Below are 16,845 nucleotides of genomic sequence, written 5' to 3' on the forward strand. Positions count from 1 at the left end.
ACTATACACTACTATACACTACATTATTATACACTACACTATACACTACACTACACACTACACTAAACACTACACTATACACTACACTATACACTACTATACACTACACTATACACTACTACACACTACACTATACACTACACTATACACCACTATACACTACACTATACACTACTATACATTACACTATACACTAAACTATACACGACTATACACTACATTATTATACACTACACTATACACTACACACTACACTATACACTACACTATACGCTACACACTACTATACACTACATTATTATACACTACACTATACACTACACTATACACTACACTATACACTACTATACACTACACTATACACTACACTATACAATACACTATACACTACACTACTATACACTACACTCCTATACACTATACACTACACTACTATACACTATTATACACTACACCATACACTACTATACCCTACACTATACACTACACGACTATACACTACACTACTATGCACTACATTATACACTACTATACACTACACTACTATACACTACACAACTATACAATACACTACTATACACTATTACACACTACACTATACCCTACTATACACTACTATACAATACACTACTATACATTATTATACACTACACTATAGACTACACAACTATACACTACACTACTATACATTATTATACACTACACTATAGACTACACAACTATACACTACACTACTATACACTACACTACAATACACTATTATACACTACACTATACCCTACTATACACTACTATACACTACACTATACACTACTATACACTGCACTATACAATAGACTACAAAAGACTATTATACACTACATTATACACTACTATATACCATATTATATACTACTATACACTACTATACACTACACTATACACTACTACACATTACACTATACACCACTATACACTACTATACACTACACTATACAATAGACTAGAAAACACTATTATACACTACATTAGACACTACTATACACCATACTATGTACTACTATACACTACACTATACACTACTATACACTACACTATACACTATCATACCTGTCAACCCATACGGTTTAGCCCGTGTTTTTGTACCGAGAAATTGAGTTTTCAGGTCCGTACCTTTCAATGCGGGCACAACAAGAGGCATGTGTCTATTTGTTTGTGTTTCTCACTTGTGATGAGGCCTTTGTAGCATGAACGTTGAAGATGTACAAGGGGCACCACGGGGTTGACCAACAAGTGTCTGAATCGGTCTATGAGAGGGTAGGGCACTGATGAAGGATTGACAGCCACGGATATTACCGTCTCACGCTGGCGTGCAGCATGAAAGGAATTGTTTGTGTGTGTGGCCGGGGTGGGGGGGGGTATCATGTGTGAGTCGAAGGGTCTCTGTGTGAGTCTGTGTGTCTCTGTGTGAGTCTATGTTTCTCTGTGTGAGTCTATGGGTCTCTGTGACTCTGTGGGTCTCTGTGTGAGTCTATGGGTCTCCGTGTGAGTCTATGGATCTCTGTGTGAGTCTGTAGGTCTCTGTGTGAGTCTATGTTTCTCTGTGTGAGTCTATGGGTCTCTGTGACTCTGTGGGTCTCTGTGTGAGTCTATTGGTCTCTGTGTGAGGCTATGGGTCTCTGTGTGAGTCTATGGGACTTTGTGTGAGTCTATGGGTCTCTGTGTGAGTCTATGTTTCTCTGTGTGAGACTATGGGTCTCTGTGACTGTGTGGGTCTCTGTGTGAGTCTATGGGTCTCTGTGTGAGTCTATGGGTCTCTGTGTGAGTCTATGGGTCTCTGTGTGAGTCTGTGGGTCTCTGTGTGAGTCTATGTTTCTCTGTGTGAGTCTATGGGTGTCTGTGACTCTGTGGGTCTCTGTGTGAGTCTATTGGTCTCTGTGTGAGGCTATGGGTCTCTGTCTGAGTCTATGGGTCTCTGTGTGAGTCTATGGGTCTCTGTGTGAGTGTGAGTCTCTGCGTGAGTCTATGGGTCTCTGTGTGAGTCTATGGGTCTCTGCGCGAGTCTATGGGTCTCTGTGTGAGTCTATGAGTCTCCATGTGAGTCTATGGGTCTCTGTGTGAGTCTATGAGTCTCCATGTGAGTCTATGGGTCACTGTGTAAGTCTATGGGTTTCTGTGTGAGTTTATGGGTCTCTGCGTGCGTCTATGGGTCTCTGTCTGAGTCTATGGGTCTCCATGTGAGTCTGTGGGTCTCTGTGTGAGTCTATGAGTCTGCATGTGAGTCTATGGGTCTCTGTGTGAGTCTATGAGTCTCCATGTGAGTCTATGGGTCTCTGTGTAAGTCTATGGGTTTCTGTGTGAGTTTATGGGTCTCTGCGTGAGTCTATGAGTTTCTGTGTGAGTCTATGAGTCTCTGCGCGAGTCTATGAGTCTCTGTGTGAGTCTATGGGTCTCCATGTGAGTCTATGGGTCTCTATGTAAGTCTATGGTCCTCCGTGTGAGTCTATGAGTTTCTGTGTGAGTCTATGGGTCTCCATGTGAGTCTATGAGTCTCTGCGCGAGTCTATGAGTCTCTGTGTGAGTCTATGGGTCTCCATGTGAGTCTGTGGGTCTCTGTGTGAGTCTATGAGTCTCCATGTGAGTCTATGGGTCTTTGTGTGAGTCTATGGGTTTCTGTGTGAGTTTATGGGTCTCTGCGTGCGTCTATGGGTCTCTGTCTGAGTCTATGGGTCTCCATGTGAGTCTGTGGGTCTCTGTGTGAGTCTATGAGACTCCATGTGAGTCTATGGGTCTCCGTGTGAGTCTACGGGTGTCTGCGTGAGTCTATGAGTCTCCATGTGAGTCTATGGGTCTCCATGTAAGTCTATGGTCCTCCGTGTGAGTCTATGAGTCTCTGTGTGAGTCTATGGGTCTCCATGTGCGTCTATGAGTCTCTGCGCGAGTCTATTAGTCTCTGTGTGAGTCTATGGGTCTCTGTGTGAGTCTATGGGTCTCTGTGTGAGTCTATGGGTCTCCCTGTGAGTCTATGAGTCTCCATGTGAGTCTATGGGTCTATGTGTGAGTCTATGAGTCTCCATGTGAGTCTATGGGTCTTTGTGTGAGTCTATGGGTTTCTGTGTGAGTTTATGCATCTCTGCGTGCGTCTATGGGTCTCTGTCTGAGTCTATGGGTCTACATGTGAGTCTGTGGGTCTCTGTGTGAGTCTATGAGTCTCCATGTGAGTCTATGGGTCTCCGTGTAAGTCTATGGGTGTCTGCGTGAGTCTATGAGTCTCCATGTGAGTCTATGGGTCTCCATGTAAGTCTATGGTCCTCCGTGTAAGTCTATGGTCCTCCGTGTGAGTCTATGAGTTTCTGTGTGAGTCTATGGGTCTCCATGTGAGTCTATGAGTCTCTGCGCGAGTCTATGAGTCTCTGTGTGAGTCTATGGGTCTCCATGTGAGTCTGTGGGTCTCTGTGTGAGTCTATGAGTCTCCATGTGAGTCTATGGGTCTTTGTGTGAGTCTATGGGTTTCTGTGTGAGTTTATGGGTCTCTGCGTGCGTCTATGGGTCTCTGTCTGAGTCTATGGGTCTCCATGTGAGTCTGTGGGTCTCTGTGTGAGTCTATGAGACTCCATGTGAGTCTATGGGTCTCCGTGTGAGTCTACGGGTGTCTGCGTGAGTCTATGAGTCTCCATGTGAGTCTATGGGTCTCCATGTAAGTCTATGGTCCTCCGTGTGAGTCTATGAGTCTCTGTGTGAGTCTATGGGTCTCCATGTGCGTCTATGAGTCTCTGCGCGAGTCTATGAGTCTCTGTGTGAGTCTATGGGTCTCTGTGTGAGTCTATGGGTCTCTGTGTGAGTCTATGGGTCTCCCTGTGAGTCTATGAGTCTCCATGTGAGTCTATGGGTCTATGTGTGAGTCTATGAGTCTCCATGTGAGTCTATGGGTCTTTGTGTGAGTCTATGGGTTTCTGTGTGAGTTTATGGGTCTCTGCGTGCGTCTATGGGTCTCTGTCTGAGTCTATGGGTCTACATGTGAGTCTGTGGGTCTCTGTGTGAGTCTATGAGTCTCCATGTGAGTCTATGGGTCTCCGTGTAAGTCTATGGGTGTCTGCGTGAGTCTATGAGTCTCCATGTGAGTCTATGGGTCTCCATGTAAGTCTATGGTCCTCCGTGTGAGTCTATGAGTCTCTGTGTGAGTCTATGGGTCTCCATGTGAGTCTATGAGTCTCTGCGCGAGTCTATGAGTCTCTGTGTGAGTCTATGGGTCTCTGTGTGAGTCTATGGGTCTCTGTGTGAGTCTATGGGTCTCCGTGTGAGTCTATGAGTCTCCATGTGAGTCTATGGGTCTCTGTGTGAGTCTATGAGGCTCCATGTGAGTCTATGGGTCTCTGTGTGAGTCTATGGGTCTCTGTGTGAGTTTATGGGTCTCTGCGTGCGTCTATGGGTCTCTGTCTGAGTCTATGGGTCTCCATGTGAGTCTGTGGGTCTCTGTGTGAGTCTATGAGTCTCCATTTGAGTCTATGGGTCTCCGTGTGAGTCTACGGGTGTCTGCGTGAGTCTATGAGTCTCTGTGTGAGTCTATGGGTCTCTGTGTGAGTCTATGGGTCTCTGTGTAAGTCTATGGTTCTCCGTGTGAGTCGATGGGTCTCAGTGTGAGTCTATCTGTCTCTTTGTGAGTCTATGGGTCTCTGTGTGAGTCGATGGGTCTCAGTGTGAGTCTATCTGTCTCTTTGTGAGTCTATGGGTCTCTGTGTGAGTCTATGGGTCTCAGTGTGAGTCTATCTGTCTCTTTGTGAGTCTATGCGTCTCTGAGTGAGTCTGTGGGTCTCTGTGCGAGTCTATGGGTCTCTGTGTGAGTCTATTGGTCTCTGCGTGAGTCTATGAGTCTCTGTTTGAGTCTATGGGTCTCTGTGTGAGTCTATGGATCTCTGCACGAGACTATGGCTCTCTGTGTGAGTCTATGGGTCTCTGCGTGAGTCTTTGAGTCTCTGTGTGAGTCTCTGTGTGAGTCTATGGGACTATGTGTGAGTCTATGGGTCTCTGTCTGAGTTTATTGGTCTCCATATGAGTCTATGGGTCTCTGTGTGAGCCTGTGGGTCTCTGTGTGAGTCAATTGGTCTCCATATGAGTCAATGGGTCTCTGCGCGAGTCTATGAGTCTCTGTGTGAGTCTATGGGTCTCTGCGTGAGTCTACGGGTCTCTGTGTGAGTCTATGGGTCTCTGCGCGAGTCTATGGGTCTCCGTGTGAGTCTATGGGTCTCTGTGTGAGTCTATGGGTCTCTGCGTGAGTCTATGGGGGTCTGTGTGAGTCTATGGGTCTCTGTGTGAGTCTATGGGTCTCTGCGCGAGTCTATGGTTCTCTGTGTGAGTCTATGGTTCTCTGTGTGAGTCTATGGTTCTCTGTGTGAGTCTATGAGTCTCTGTGTGAGTCTATGGGTCTCTGTGTGAGTCTATGAGTCCCTGCACGAGTCCATGTGTCTCCGTGTGAGTCTATGGGTCTCCGTGTGAGTCTATGGGTCTCCGTGTGAGTCTATGGGTCTCTGTGTGAGTCTATGGGTCTCAGTGTATGGGTCTCCGTGTGAGTCTATGGGTCTCTGTGTGAATCTATGGGTCTCTGCACGAGTCTATGGATGTCTGTGCGAGTCTATGAGTCTCCACGTGAGTCTATGGGGTATCTCTGTGAGTCTATGGGTCTCTGCGTGAGTCTATGAGTCTCTACGTGAGTCTATGGGTCTCTGTGGGAGTCTATGGGTCTCTGTGTGAGTCTATGAGTCTCCACGTGAGTCTATGGGTCTCTCTGTTAGTCTATGGGTCTCTGTGTGAGTCTATGGGTCTCTGCGCGAGTCTATGGGTCTCTGCGCGAATCTATGGGTCTCTGCGTGAGTCTATGAGTCTCCGTGTGAGTCTATGGGTCTATGTGTGAGTCTATGAGTCTCCATGTGAGTCTATGGGTCTTTGTGTGAGTCTATGGGTTTCTGTGTGAGTTTATGGGTCTCTGCGTGCGTCTATGGGTCTCTGTCTGAGTCTATGGGTCTCCATGTGAGTCTGTGGGTGTCTGTGTGAGTCTATGAGTCTCCATGTGAGTCTATGGGTCTTTGTGTGAGTCTTTGGGTTTCTGTGTGAGTTTATGGGTCTCTGCGTGCGTCTATGGGTCTCTGTCTGAGTCTATGGGTCTCCATGTGAGTCTGTGGGTCTCTGTGTGAGTCTATGAGACTCAATGTGAGTCTATGGGTCTCCGTGTGAGTCTACGGGTGTCTGCGTGAGTCTATGAGTCTCCATGTGAGTCTATGGGTCTCCATGTAAGTCTATGGTCCTCCGTGTGAGTCTATGAGTCTCTGTGTGAGTCTATGGGTCTCCATGTGCGTCTATGAGTCTCTGCGCGAGTCTATGAGTCTCTGTGTGAGTCTATGGGTCTCTGTGTGAGTCTATGGGTCTCTGTGTGAGTCTATGGGTCTTCCTGTGAGTCTATGAGTCTCCATGTGAGTCTATGGGTCTCTGTGTGAGTCTATGAGGCTCCATGTGAGTCTATGGGTCTCTGTGTGAGTCTATGGGTCTCTGTGTGAGTTTATGGGTCTCTGCGTGCGTCTATGGGTCTCTGTATGAGTCTATGGGTCTGCATGTGAGTCTGTGGGTCTCTGTGTGAGTCTATGAGTCTCCATGTGAGTATATGGGTCTCCGTGTGAGTCTACGGTGTCTGCGTGAGTCTATGAGTCTCCATGTGAGTCTATGGGTCTCCATGTAAGTCTATGGTCCTCCGTGTGAGTCTATGAGTCTCTGTGTGAGTCTATGGGTCTCCATGTGAGTCTATGAGTCTCTGCGCGAGTCTATGAGTCTCTGTGTGAGTCTATGGGTCTCTGTGTGAGTCTATGGGTCTCTGTGTGAGTCTATGGGTCTCCGTGTGAGTCTATGAGTCTCCATGTGAGTCTATGGGTCTCTGTGTGAGTCTATGAGGCTCCATGTGAGTCTATGGGTCTCTGTGTGAGTCTATGGGTCTCTGTGTGAGTTTATGGGTCTCTGCGTGCGTCTATGGGTCTCTGTCTGAGTCTATGGTCTCCATGTGAGTCTGTGGGTCTCTGTGTGAGTCTATGAGTCTCCATTTGAGTCTATGGGTCTCCGTGTGAGTCTACGGGTGTCTGCGTGAGTCTATGAGTCTTTGTGTGAGTCTATGGGTCTCTGTGTGAGTCTATGGGTCTCTGTGTAAGTCTATGGTTCTCCGTGTGAGTCGATGGGTCTCAGTGTGAGTCTATCTGTCTCTTTGTGAGTCTATGGGTCTCTGTGTGAGTCGATGGGTCTCAGTGTGAGTCTATCTGTCTCTTTGTGAGTCTATGGGTCTCTGTGTGAGTCTAAGGGTCTCAGTGTGAGTCTATCTGTCTCTTTGTGAGTCTATGAGTCTCTGAGTGAGTCTGTGGGTCTCTGTGCGAGTCTATGGGTCTCTGTGTGAGTCTATTGGTCTCTGCGTGAGTCTATGAGTCTCTGTTTGAGTCTATGGGTCTCTGTGTGAGTCTATGGATCTCTGCACGAGTCTATGGCTCTCTGTGTGAGTCTATGGGTCTCTGCGTGAGTCTTTGAGTCTCTGTGTGAGTCTCTCTGTGAGTCTATGGGACTATGTGTGAGTCTATGGGTCTCTGTCTGAGTTTATTGGTCTCCATATGAGTCTATGGGTCTCTGTGTGAGCCTGTGGGTCTCTGTGTGAGTCTATTGGTCTCCATATGAGTCAATGGGTCTCTGCGCGAGTCTATGAGTCTCTGTGTGAGTCTATGGGTCTCTGCGTGAGTCTACGGGTCTCTGTGTGAGTCTATGGGTCTCTGCGCGAGTCTATGGGTCTCCGTGTGAGTCTATGGGTCTCTGTGTGAGTCTATGGGTCTCTGCGTGAGTCTATGGGGGTCTGTGTGAGTCTATGGGTCTCTGTGTGAGTCTATGGGTGTCTGCGCGAGTCTATGGTTCTCTGTGTGAGTCTATGGTTCTCTGTGTGAGTCTATGGTTCTCTGTGTGAGTCTATGAGTCTCTGTGTGAGTCTATGGGTCTCTGTGTGAGTCTATGAGTCTCTGCACGAGTCCATGTGTCTCCGTGTGAGTCTATGGGTCTCCGTGTGAGTCTATGGGTCTCCGTGTGAGTCTATGGGTCTCTGTGTGAGTCTATGGGTCTCAGTGTATGGGTCTCCGTGTGAGTCTATGGGTCTCTGTGTGAATCTATGGGTCTCTGCACGAGTCTATGGATGTCTGTGCGAGTCTATGAGTCTCCACGTGAGTCTATGGGGTCTCTCTGTGAGTCTATGGGTCTCTGCGTGAGTCTATGAGTCTCCACGTGAGTCTATGGGTCTCTGTGTTAGTCTATGGGTCTCTGTGTGAGTCTATGGGTCTCTGCGCGAGTCTATGGGTCTCTGCGTGAGTCTATGGGTCTCTGCGTGAGTCTATGGGTCTCCGTGTGAGTCTATCAGTGTCCGTGTGAGTCTATGGGCGAGTAGCCCACACAGCTCACAGCTCACAGCAGCAGCTACCAAGCGTTGCGGGCAACCCAAACCAAATAGCCCCCTGCCCCGGAACGTCGGCCTAGTGTCGTGAACACCGAGCCCTCGCTGCTGACCCTCATCAGCCTGGAGATTTTTCTCGATTTCTGCTGCTGCTGCTGCTGGCGGGGGGGAGGGGCGAGGGGAGGTGGGGGGGGGAGTGGGCAGGGTTAGCGGGACGCGATGGGATGGGATGGTCGGGCGAGTCGAGGTTGGGCGCGATCTGGGCAAGCGTCCGGCCGCCTTTGTCTCTCCCCCCAGGGGCGATGTTTACTGCACCACCGCACCGAGGTCAGTCATTTGAGGCTGAGTCGACCTAGCGGAGGCCCGGCACCGGTTTAGATAATCGTCACCCGTGTTGGCCGTGAACGTGAATCGAACGTGTGTCGATTTGCAGCGCGGCGCGCTAACCACTGTGCCACCACTCCCCATCACGCAAAGACAAAGGTCCCCCGTGTAGCCTCTAACAGGCTGTAGGGGCAAGTGCTGTTAGTAGCGAGTAGCAGCAGCACCTGTGAAGGTAGACACAGACAAAGGTCCCCCGTGTAGCCTCTAACAGGCTGTAGGGGCAAGTGCTGTGAAGGCTACCGCCACTGTTGCACACGAGGGGGTGGGTGGCTAACAGCACCACGCCCGTCCGCCTTTGTCTCCCCCAGTGGCGATGTTCACTACACACCGCTACACCAGCTACTCGTTTGAGGCTGAGTAGGGCCCAGATAATTCTTGGCCCTGAGCCGGGAATCGATCTCGGCATCTCTATGGCGTGCTCGTAACGCGGCAGCGCTAACCACTGCACCACCGCTCCCGCCCTCCAAGCCACCACCAGCCACAGACACACACAGACACACAGACACACACAGACATACACACACACAGACAGACACACACACAGACATACAGACAAACACAGACAGACAGGCACACACACACAGAGACAGACACACACAAACACAGACATACACAGACAGACGGACAGACACACACACAGACACACAGACAGACACATAAACACACACACAGACACACAGGCACACAGACACACACAGACAGACGGACAGACACACACACAGACACACAGACAGACACACAAACACACACACAGACACACAGACACACATACACACACACAGACATACAGGCACACAGACACACACAGACAGACACACACACAGACACACAAACACACACACAGACACACAGACACACACAGACACACACAGACAGACAGACATACACACACACAGACACACAGGCACACAGACACACACAGACACACAAACACAGACACACACACAGACAGACGCGCACACACACACAGACACACACACAGACAGACACACACACACACAGACAAAAAAGACAAAGATCCCCCATATAGCCTTAACAGACTGTAGGGGCAAGTGCTGTTAGCGAGCACCTATGAAGGCGGGAACGGTACACGAGGGGGTGGGTGGCCAGCACCACGCCCGACCGCCTTTGTCTCCCTAGTGGCAATGTTTACACACCGCACCAGGTACTCATTTGAGGCTGAATCGACCTAGGGGAGGCCCGGGACTGGTTCAGATAATCGTCACTGGTGTTGGCCGTGAGCTGGAATCGAACCCGGGTCGCCAGGTTCATAGCGCAGCGTAGCGCTAACCACTACACTATCGCTCGCCACACAGACACACACAGACACACACACACAGACATGCAGACAGACACAGACAGACAGGCACACACAGAGACAGACACACACAAACACAGACATACACAGACAGACACGCACACACACAGACACACAGACAGACACACAAACAGACACACACACAGAGACACACAGACACACACAGACACACAGACAGACACACAAACAGACACACACACAGAGACACACAGACACACACAGACAGACAGACAGACACACAGACAGACAGACAGACACACACAGACAGACACACACACAGACACACAGACAGACACACAAACACACACACACAAACACACAGACACACACAGACAGACACACACACAGACACACACAGACACACAGACACACACAGACAGACACACACACAGACACACAGACAGACACACACAGACACACAGACAGACACACACACAGACACACAGACAGACACACAGACAGACACACACACAGACAGACACACACAGACAGACACACACACAGACACACACACACAAACACACACAGACACACAGACACACACACAGACACACACACAGACAGACGCGCACACACGCAGAACGGGACATCGTGAAGGCACGTGGGAGGCTCAGTGTTGGTGGTAGTGGTGGGGAGCGGTGGGTGTAGTGGTTAGCGCTATGCCGCGCTACGAACCCCGGTGACCTGAGTTCGATTCCCGCTCACGGCCACCAACACCACCAGTGACGATTATCTGAACCGGTCCTGGGCCTCAAACGAGTAGCTGGTGTAGCGGTGTGTAGTGAACATCGCCACTGGGGGAGACAAAGGCGGCCGGGCGTGGTGCTGGTAGCCACCCACCCCCTCGTGTGCCACAGTGCCGGTAGCATTCACAGGTGCTGCTCGCTAACAGCACTTGCCCCTACAGTCTGTTAGAGGCTACACGGGGGAGCTTTGTCTGTGTCTACCTTCACAGGTGCTGCTGATACTCGCTACTCACATCACTTGCCCCTACAGTCTGTTAGAGGCTACACGGGGGACCTTTGTCTGTGTCTACCTTCACAGGTGCTGCTGCTACTCGCTACTCACAGCAATTGCCCTACAGCCTGTTAGAGGCTACACGGGGGACCTTTGTCTGTGTCTACCTTCACAGGTGCTGCTGCTACTCGCTACTCACAGCACTTGCCCCTACAGCCTGTTAGAGGCTACACGGGGGAGCTTTGTCTTTGTAGTGACGACATTGTCATCATGGAATTGGTTCTGCGGAAAGATTTGTCTCTCACCTGTAGAGGCTATTGTTATCATCCTGCATTGTGATGTGTCTCTCTCACCTGGAGCAGGCTATTGTTATCATTCTGCTTTGTGATGTGTCTCACCTGGAGCAGGCTATTGTCATCATTCTGTATTGTGATTTGTCTCTCTTACCTGTAGAGGCTATTGTTATCATTCTGTATTGTGATGTGTCTCTCTCACCTGGAGCAGGCTATTGTCATCATTCTGTATTGTGATGTGTCTCTCACCTGGAGAAGGCTATTGTTATCACTCTGCATTGTGATGTGTCTCTCTCACCTGGAGCAGGCTATTGTTATCATTAAGCATTGTGATGTGTCTCTCTCACCTGTAGAGGCTATTGTCATCATTCTGCATTGTGATGTGTCTCTCTCACCTGGAGAAGCTATTGTCATCATTCTGCATTGTGATGTGTCTCTCTCACCTGGAGAAGCTATTGTCATCATTCTGCATTGTGATGTGTCTCTCTCACCTGGAGCAGGCTATTGTCATCATTCTGCATTGTGATGTGTCTCTCTCACCTGGAGCAGGCTATTGTTATCACTCTGCATTGTGATGCGTCTCTCTCACCTGGAGCAGGCTATTGTTATCACTCTGCATTGTGATGCGTCTCTCTCACCTGGAGCAGGCTATTGTTATCACTCTGCATTGTGATGTGTCTCTCTCACCTGGAGCAGGCTATTGTTATCATTCTGCATTGTGATGTGTCTCTCTCACCTGGATCAGGCTATTGTTATCATTCTGCATTGTGATGTGTCTCTCTCACCTGGAGCAGGCTATTGTTATCACTCTGCATTGTGATGTGTCTCTCTCACCTGTAGAGGCTATTGTTATCACTCTGCATTGTGATGTGTCTCTCTCACCTGGATCAGGCTATTGTTATCATTCTGCATTGTGATGTGTCTCTCTCACCTGGAGAGGCTATTGTTATAATTCTTCATTGTGATGCATCTCCATCTCACCGGGAGAGGCTATTGTTATCATTCTGCATTGTGATGTCTCTCTCACCTGGAGAGGCTATTGTTATCACTCTGCATTGTGATGTGTTTCTCACCTGGAGCAGGCTATTGCTATCATTCTGTATTGTGATGTGTCTCTCTCACCTGTAGAGGCTATTGTTATCATTCTGCATTGTGATGTGTTTCTCACCTGGAGCAGGCTATTGCTATCATTCTGTATTGTGATGTGTCTCTCTCACCTGGAGCAGGCTATTGTTATCATTCTGCATTGTGATGTGTCTCTCTCACCTGGATCAGGCTATTGTTATCATTCTGCATTGTGATGTGTCTCTCTCACCTGGAGCAGGCTATTGTTATCATTCTGCATTATGATGTCTATAAAACCTGGAGCAGGCTATTGTTATCACTCTGCATTGTGATGTGTCTATCTCTCACCTGGAGCAGGCTATTGTTATCATTCTGCATTGTGATGTGTCTCTCTCACCTGGAGCAGGCTATTGTTATCATTCTGCATTGTGATGTGTCTCTCTCACCTGTAGAGGCTATTGTCATCATTCTGTATTGTGATGTGTCTCTCTCACCTGGAGCAGGCTATTGTTATCACTCTGCATTATGATCTCTCTAAAACCTGGAGCAGGCTATTGTTATCACTCTGTATTGTTATGTGTCTCTCTCACCTGGAGCATGCTATTGTTATCACTCTGCATTGTGATGTGTCTATCTCTCACCTGGAGCAGGCTATTGTTATCACTCTGCATTGTGATGTGTCACTCTCACCTGGAGCAGGCTATTGTTATCACTCTGTATTGTGATGTGTCTCTCACCTGGAACAGGCTATTGTTATCATTCTGCATTGTAATGTCTCTCTCACCTGGAGCAGGCTATTGTTATAATTCTGCATTGTGATGTGTCTCTCTCACCTGGAGCAGGCTATTGTCATCACTCTGCATTGTGATGTGTCTGTCTCACCTGGAGAGGCTATTGTTATCATTCTGTATTGTGATGTGTCTCTCTCACCTGGAGCAGACTATTGTTATCACTCTGCATTGTGAGGCGTCTCTCACCTGGAGCAGGCTATTGTTATCATTCTGTATTGTGATGTGCCTCTCTCACCTGGATTAGGCTATTGTCATCACTCTGCATTGTGATGTGTCTCTCTCACCTGGAGCAGGCTATTGTCATCACTCTGCATTGTGATGTGTCTCTCTCACCTGTAGAGGCTATTGTTATCATTCTGTATTGTGATGTGCCTCTCTCACCTGGAACAGGCTATTGTTATCACTCTGCATTGTGATGTGTCTCTCTCACCTGGAACAGGCTATTGTTATCATTCTGCATTGTGATGTGTCTCTCTCACCTGGAGCAGGCTATTGTTATCATTCTGCATTGTGATGCGTCTCTCACATGGAGAGGCTATTGTTGTTCCTTATTCTACATCGTGGTGGCCTCCTATTGCCCTAATTCAAATATATCGATTATGCTCACGGGATCTCGAACATTTAACGCTGCAAGGGAGGCTCGCTCTTCCGTCTTCGCAAAAAATGCAGCACGTAAACTGCAGCGGCTCCACACTGTACCCTCGTTGCAGTGTTACACCAAATGCTCGAATTCAAGTCAAATAAAACGTTGAAGTGTCAATTTAGACCGAAAAAAAGTTATTTGCTGTTGTTGTTTTACAACTGTTGCTGAGAACAAATCTCATCGCAGTGGTTCACAAGGAAGTCTCCACACCCCCCACCCTAACTTCTCCTAGCCACCGTGGGCACCATCATGGCTAGGGTTCATCATGGACGTGTCAGAGACGCTGAGAGGCTGGGTTCGAGCCCTGGGCCTGGGTGTCTCTCTGTCAGTGGGTTCACGATGGCCGTGTCGGAGACACTGAGAGGCTGGGTTCGAGCCCTGGGTCTGGGTGTCTCTCTCTCAGTGGGTTCACGATGGCCGTGTCGGAGACACTGAGAGGCTGGGTTCGAGCCCTGGGTCTGGGTGTCTCTCTCTCAGTGGGTTCACGATGGCCGTGTCGGAGAAACTGAGAGGCTGGGTTCGAGCCCTGGGTCTGGGTGTCTCTCTCTTAGTGGGTTTACAATGGCCATGTCAGAGACACTGAGAGGCTGGGTTCAAGCCCTGGGTCTGGGTGTCTCTCTCTCAGTGGGTTCATGATGGCCGTGTCAGAGATACTGAGAGTCTGGGTTCAAGCCCTGGGTCTGGGTGTCTCTCTCTCAGTGGGTTCATGATGGCCGTGTCAGAGATACTGAGAGTCTGGGTTCGAGACCTGGGTCTGGGTGTCTCTCTCAGTGGGTTCACGATGGCCGTGTCGGAGACACCGAGAGGCTGGGTTCGAGACCTGGGTCTGGGTGTCTCTCTCAGTGGGTTCACGATGGCCGTGTTGGAGACATTGAGAGGCTGGGTTCGAGACCTAGGTCTGGGTGTCTCTCAGTGGGTTCACGATGGCCGTGTCGGAGACACTGAGAGGCTGGGTTCGAGCCCTGGGTCTGGGTGTCTCTCAGTGGGTTCACGATGGCCGTGTCGGAGACACTGAGAGGCTGGGTTCGAGCCCTGGGTCTGGGTGTCTCTCTCTCAGTGGGTTCACGATGGCCGTGTCAGAGACACTGAGAGGCTGGGTTCGAGCCCTGGGTCTGGGTGTCTCTCTCTCAGTGGGTTCACGATGGCCGTGTCAGAGACACTGAGAGGCTGGATTGGAGCCCTGGGTCTGGGTGTCTCTCTCTCAGTGGGTTCACGATGGTCGTGTCAGAGACACCGAGAGGCTGGGTTCGAGCCCTAGGTCTGGGTGTCTCTCTCTCAGTGGGTTCACAATGGCCATGTCAGAGACACTGAGAGGCTGGGTTCGAGCCCTGGATCTGGCTGTCTCTCTCTCAATGGGTTCACAATGGCTGTGTCGGAGACACTGAGAGGCTGGGTTGGAGCCCTGGGTCTGGGTGTCTCTCAGTGGGTTCACGATGGCCGTGTCGGAGACACCGAGAGGCTGGGTTCGAGCCTTGGGTCTGGGTGTCTCTCTCTCAGTGGGTTCACGATGGCCGTGTCGGAGACATTAAGTGGCTGGATTCGAGACCTGGGTCTGGGTGTCTCTCAGTGGGTTCACGATGGCCGTGTCGGAGACACTGAGAGGCTGGGTTCGAGCCTTGGGTCTGGGTGTCTCTCTCTCAGTGGTTTCACGATGGCCGTGTCGGAGACATTGAGAGGCTGGGTTCGAGACCTGGGTCTGGGTGTCTCTCTCTCAGTGGATTCACGATGGCCGTGTCGGAGACACTGAGAGGCTGGGTTCGAGCCCTGGGTCTGGGTGTCTCTCTCTCAGTGGGTTCACGATGGCCGTGTCAGAGACACTGAGAGGCTGGGTTCGAGCCCTGGGTCTGGGTGTCTCTCTCTCAGTGGGTTCACGATGGCCGTGTCAGAGACACTGAGAGGCTGGATTGGAGCCCTGGGTCTGGGTGTCTCTCTCTCAGTGGGTTCACGATGGCCATGTCGGAGACACAGAGAGGCTGGGTTCGAGCCCTGGGTCTGGGTGTCTCTCTCTCAGTGGGTTCACGATGGCCGTGTCAGAGACACCGAGAGGCTGGGTTCGAGCCTTGGGTCTGGGTGTCTCTCTCTCAGTGGGTTCACGATGGCCGTGTCGGAGACATTAAGAGGCTGGATTCGAGACCTGGGTCTGGGTGTCTCTCAGTGGGTTCACGATGGCTGTGTCGGAGACACTGAGAGGCTGGGTTCGAGACCTGGGTCTGGGTGTCTCTCAGTGGGTTCACGATGGCTGTGTCAGAGACACTGAGAGGCTGGGTTCGAGACCTGGGTCTGCGTGTCTCTCAGTGGGTTCACGATGGCAGTGTCAGAGACACTGAGTTCCTGGGTTTTAGTGCAGTGAGTTAATGGTCTCCGCCTGGTAACCAATGACTCAATGAAGAAAGAGAGAGAGAGACATTTGTATCGGTGGCAATTACCTCTTTAAAACCTACTTTTTTACCAGGTATGGCCCCACTGAGCTATGTGGCTCTTTTTAAGAAGCGACATGGCCACCAAATGATAGCAGGTCAACGAAAAGTAGTTCATCATAATCACGTGGAAATGTATAGTGGCAGCAAAATCCTCTAAACGCGTGACCTCGATTGTAAATGCGGAGGACCCCGAGACAGAATCCACGGGGAGACAGAGAGAGAGACGCAGACTCCACAAATATACAGCAGCAGCAGGCGTCGTCAGCACGACCTCCTGTGTACCAGGCGAGGTAGTTAACATCTCCTTGCCACCGTGATGATGATGAGAGAGAGAGAGAGACGCAGACTCCAAATATACAGCAGCAGCAGGCGTCGTCAGGGTCGGGATCGAACCCACGACCTCCTGTGTACCAGGCGAGGTAGTTAACATCTCCTAGCCACCGTGATGATGATGAGAGAGAGAGACGCAGACTCCAAATATACAGCAGCAGCAGGCGTCGTCAGGGTCGGTGGTCGAACCCACGACCTCCTGTAGACCAG

The 16,845-nt window shown here is 49.9% G+C and overlaps 1 protein-coding gene and 1 long non-coding RNA gene across 9 annotated transcripts in view; both read right to left on the reverse strand.

The window, feature by feature from the left end:
- The window catches only part of LOC116956793 (neuroligin-3-like), a 188,587-nt gene that overhangs the window by 161,151 nt on the left and 10,591 nt on the right, over positions 1–16,845 (reverse strand). The gene's annotated exons all lie outside the window — the stretch shown is intronic.
- Positions 4,646–15,782, reverse strand: LOC142906579 (uncharacterized). Of its 2 annotated transcripts, none has more exons than XR_012930380.1 (2): positions 12,460–15,782; positions 4,646–12,220 (listed from the first exon to the last, which is right to left on the reverse strand). It is a non-coding gene; the product is annotated as an uncharacterized LOC142906579 (long non-coding RNA). The 2 variants fall into 2 exon arrangements; XR_012930379.1 differs by having other exon boundaries at positions 12,269–15,782.

This window comes from Petromyzon marinus, chromosome 67 (genome assembly GCF_048934315.1).
Source record: "Petromyzon marinus isolate PM22_M1 ecotype Great Lakes invasive population chromosome 67, UKy_Petmar_22M1.pri1.0, whole genome shotgun sequence".
Classification (NCBI taxonomy): Eukaryota; Metazoa; Chordata; class Hyperoartia; order Petromyzontiformes; family Petromyzontidae; genus Petromyzon; species Petromyzon marinus.